Raw genomic sequence first — 5000 nt, forward strand, 5'->3', positions numbered from 1 at the left:
TGAGGCTAACCAGAAAGCCCACAATCCCGGGCAACGCGGCCACGGCAGGGACCAGCGTGACCGCGGCCTGCCAGCAAGACGTGTATTGTTTGCGTCGCCGTTGGCAGCGCTTCCGGCTGGCGGGCGATCCCTGGCCCTGTCGTTCTCGTGGCGGCGGTTCTGAGGCGTCGTGGGTATGGGCCTGGTTACGGTGGGGGTGGGGGTAGGCGTGGGGGTGGTGGTGGTGTGTATGGGCCTGGGTTTCGGTGGGGGTGGGGGTGGGGGTGGTGTGTATGGGCCTGGGTTTCGGTGGTGGTGGGGGTGGGGGTGTTGTGGGGTCGGGTGGTGGTGGGGGTGGTGATGGTGGTGGTGGTGGTGGTGGTGTTGGTGTTGGTGTTTTCGTTGTATTCGGTATAATTTAGTTGTCAGTATTAACATCCTCATCACCTTTAGTATCATTTGATGCTAATTACACCGTTGTCACCACCACCATCATCACCAGTTATTACCACTAGCATCTTCCTCTCCCTTTCTCTCACCACCGACCAGTCACCACCACCAACGCCGCCTTAATCAGCACCACCACTAATCACCACCACCACCATGAGTGCCACCACATCTCGCTGGCACCGTCCCACCTGGCACGGGCGAGATCCCCCCCCCTCTACTCCCGCTGGCTGACACCGAACTAGAGAGACAACGGCTTTTTTACAGACAACTGCTCGGCCTCCTCCTCCTCCTCCTCCTCCTCCTCCTCCTCCTCCTCCTCCTCCTCCTCCTCCTCCTCCTCCTCCTCCTCCTTTTCCTCCTCCTCCTCCTCCTCCTCCTCCCCTTCTTCTTCTTCTTCTTCTTCTTCTTCTTCTTCTTCTTCTTCTTCTTTCTCCTCCTCCTCCTCCTCCTCCTCCTCCTCCTCCTCCTCCTCCTCTTCTTCTTCTTTCTACTCCTCTCCTCGCTTCCCCTTTTTCTTCTGTCAAGGAGAGAGGGGAAAAAATGGAATGAAAGGGGTGGGAGAAGGAGTGATGGATGGGGAAGGGGAGGGGAGGGGGAGGAGGGAGTGAGAAGAGGGGAGGAGGGGAGGTGGTGGAGCTAGGAGAGAGAGAAAGAGGAAGAAGAGAAAGAGAAAGAGAAAGAGGGTGGGTAGGGATAAGTGGAAAACCAAAAGCATGGTGGAGGAATATAAGAGGGGAGGGAAAGAAAGAACGAAAGAGAGAAAGAAAGAATGAAAGGGAGAAAGAGAAAAAAAAAGAGAGAGATAAAACGAAAACGAAACCAGAGAACAAACCGACAGAGAAAGAGCGAATCCAAGAGCGAAAAAAAAATACGAAACGACCGTCATAATAATTCGTCGGTTGTCACGAGAACTTCATTAGTGGCATTTAATGTGAGAAAAGTGTTCATTAAGTGTTGGAAATGACTGCCATCGCGCTGAACGGCTGTTGGTACTTGACGCCTTCGCTAAGATGCTTCTGTAATTAATGTTCGTTATTTTTATTTTCAGTTTGTAGATTGTGTAAAATGTTTTTGATGCTGTTGTTATTAGTGTGTTATTTTTATTTATTTATTTGTTTTTTTGTGTGTGTATTGCGATTATTGTTCTTGCTGATGCTGTTTTGATTATTGTGTATAGCATGTTTTTTTGTTATATGTTTTTAGCAGTAGTGTGTTGTTGTTTTTTCTGTTATTGAGGTTGACTTCTCGTTGGATGTGTTTATAATTGTTGTTGTTCTTGTTATTACTGATAATATTTCTGTTAGAACGATTATAGGCACGCACACTCACCACACGCACACGCACACGCACACGCACACGCACACGCACACGCACACGCACACACACACACACACACACACACACACACACACACACACACACACACACACACACACACACACACACACACACACACACACACGCACACACACACGCACACACACACGTACACTCACCACACACACCCACACACGCACACACCCACACACGCACGCACACACACATGTATATGTATATATATATATATATATATATATATATATATATATATATATATATATATATATATATATATATATATGTATATATATGTATGGATGGATATGCATGTATCTATATATGTATGAGCACGTGTACGTAGACGTGCATATACGCACACACACAATACATATTATTAGGAAGCAATTTATTTGAAAATAAATATATATCAATTCAGAGTAACGGCAACCCCTCGCAATAACACTCCAGAACAGAGGAAAAAAATCATGCAATCACAGAAAATGTTGAGAAATAAAAGGAAATGAAATGACGGAGAAAACGTGTGTAAAAATCATAAAATAGTCGAAATATAGAAAATTGGGAAGAGGAAGAAAAGGCAAAAAAAAAAAGAAAGAAAAAAAAATGCTCGAGTGAAATTCGAGAACCGATGTTCGGAATAATTTTGCGAGAGGGTGACAAGATGGCAATGCAACGAAGCCTCAAAATCACATTCTAAAGAAATAACTGTATTACTGTATAATCCGCGTGGGACAGATATCGAAATAACATAAAGAAATAGTGATGATAAAAAAAAAAAAAATAATCAGGAAAAGCTGTTACGAAACAACGCGATAAAAAGGAGGTTAAAGTGGATGACAGATTCTCCGTCTTCGCTGTTGGAAGGGGGGGGGGATGGGGAGGGGGAGGAAAGGAAGAGGGGGAGGGATGGGGAGGGGGAGGAAGAGGAAAGGAAGAGGGAGAGGGAGGGGGAGGGGGAAAGGGAGAGGGAGAGGAAGAGAGAGGGGGCGGAGGAGGAGAGGGGGTGAGGAAGAGGGAGGAAGAAAGGGAGAGGGAGGGGGAGAGGTAGAGGAAGAGGGAGTGGCAGAAACATCCGTGGTGGAGAGGGAGAAAGGCAGGGGGAAGAGGGAGACAGAGGGAGAGGAATGGCGAGGGAGAGGGAGGGAAAGGAAGAGGAGAAATAAAAAAATAGAAGGAGGAGATGGAAAGGAAAAAAGAAGAAGAAAAGGAAGAAGAAGAAGAAGAAGAAGAAGAACAACAACAACAACAACAACAACAACAACAACAACAACAACAGCAACAACAAGAGAAAGAAGAAGAACAAGAAGAAAGAGAAAGATAGAGAGAAAGAAATAGCTAAAGAGAAACTTACGAGAGCCATCCCTACATATCCGAAGCTTTCACCGCCAAGGACTTTTATTTAGATGAATTTTCCCACGGACTCCAGGCTGTCTGTCTGCTCAACCAGTTGATTTTACGAACTATCAGTTCACTCCGGTTTCTCACTTTCCTTCATCAGTCGAAAAAAATAATAATAAATAAAAAACTAAGTTCAATTGAAGTCTAGTAAAGTGGCAGTAGAAAGTTGAAATAGAGTGTAGATGCTGTCAAATAAGTGTCAGCAAAGAGATGAAAATGAGGCCTTAATCTTTCGGGAAGGTATTCGTGATTTCTGCCTTTGGTTTATACGCGGGAACCTCAAGGAAATTTAAATGGACCTCCTAGTGTTGCCTCTGCGGTTCAGGGGTTTGGAACCACAGGGTAAGTCGGAGGGAGAGGGAGAGGGAGAACGAAAGGGGAAGGGAGAGGGAGAGGGAAAGGGGAAGGGAGAGGGAGAGGGAAAGGGGAAGGGAGAGGGAGAGGGAAAGGGGAAGGGAGAGGGAGAACGAAAGGGGAAGGGAGAGGGAGAGGGAAAGGGGAAGGGAGAGGGAGAGGGAAAGGGGGAAGGGAGAGGGAGAGGGAAATGAGAAGGGAGAGGGAGAAGGGAAAGGGGAAGGGAGAGGGAGAGGGAAAATGAGAAGGGAGAGGGAGAGGGAAAGGGGAAGGGAGAGGGAGAGGGAAATGAGAAGGGAGAGGGAGAGGGAAATGAGAAGGGAGAGGGAGAGGGAAAGGGGAAGGGAGAGGGAGAGGGAAATGAGAAGGGAGAGGGAGAGGGAAAGGGGAAGGGAGAGGGAGAGGGAAATGAGAAGGGAGAGGGAGAGGGAAAGGGGAAGGGAGAGGGAGAGGGAAAGGGAAGGGAGAGGGAGAGGGAAATGAGAAGGGAGGGAGAGGGAAATGAGAAGGGAGAGGGAGAGGGAAAAAGGGGAACGGAGAGGGAGAGGGAAATTGAGAAAGGGGAGGAGAGGGAAATGAGAAGGAGAGGGAGAAGGGGAAAGGGGAAGGGAGAGGGCAGAACGAAAGGGAAGGGAGAGGGAGAGAAATGAGAGGGAGAGGATAGGAAAGGGTGAAGGAGAGGGAGAGGGAAATGAAAGGGAGAGGAGAGGAATGCGAAGGGAGAGGGAGAGGGAAAGGGGAAGGGAGAGGGAGAACGAAAGGGGAAGGGAGAGGGAGAGGGAAAGGGAAGGAGAGGGAGGAACGAAAGGGGAAGGGAGAGGCGAGGGAAATGAGAGGGAGAGGAGAGGAAAGGGAAGGGAGGAGAGGGAGAGGGAATGAGAAGGAGGAGGGAAAGGGGAAGGGAGAGGGAGAGGGAAAGGGGAAGGGAGAGGGAGAGGGAAATGAGAAGGGAGAGGGAGAGGGAAAGGGGAAGGGAGAGGGAGAGGGAAAATGAGAAGGGAGAGGGAGAACGAAAGGGGAAGGGAGAGGGAGAACGAAAGGGAAGGGAGAGGGAGAGGGAAAGGGGAAGGGAGAGGGAGAACGAAAGGAGCAGGGAGGGGGGGGGGGGGGGGGGGGGAGAGGGAGAGGGAAAGGAAGGAGAGGAGAACGGAAAGGGAAGGGAGATGGAAGGAAGGAATGAGGTTCGAGAAACCGAAAGGAGAAGGGAGAGGGAAAGGGGAAGGGAGAGGGAGAACGAAAGGGGAAGGGAGAGGAAGAGGAAAAGGGAGAGGGAGAAGGAGGGAGAAGTGATAGGAATACAGAAACGATTAAGAAACGATGTTAAGATAGAGAGGGAGAGGGAGAGGGAGGGAGGAATGATAGGCATATTGAAACAATGGAGAAAACAATAAAATAGAGAGCCGATAGAGAGAAATAAAAAAGATGATAAATGATAGATATACATAGTCGACAGGTAGAAGAAAATCAGCCGTAGAAGTAAA

The sequence above is a fragment of the Penaeus monodon genome, chromosome 37, assembly GCF_015228065.2.
Source record: "Penaeus monodon isolate SGIC_2016 chromosome 37, NSTDA_Pmon_1, whole genome shotgun sequence".
Lineage (NCBI taxonomy): Eukaryota > Metazoa > Arthropoda > Malacostraca > Decapoda > Penaeidae > Penaeus > Penaeus monodon.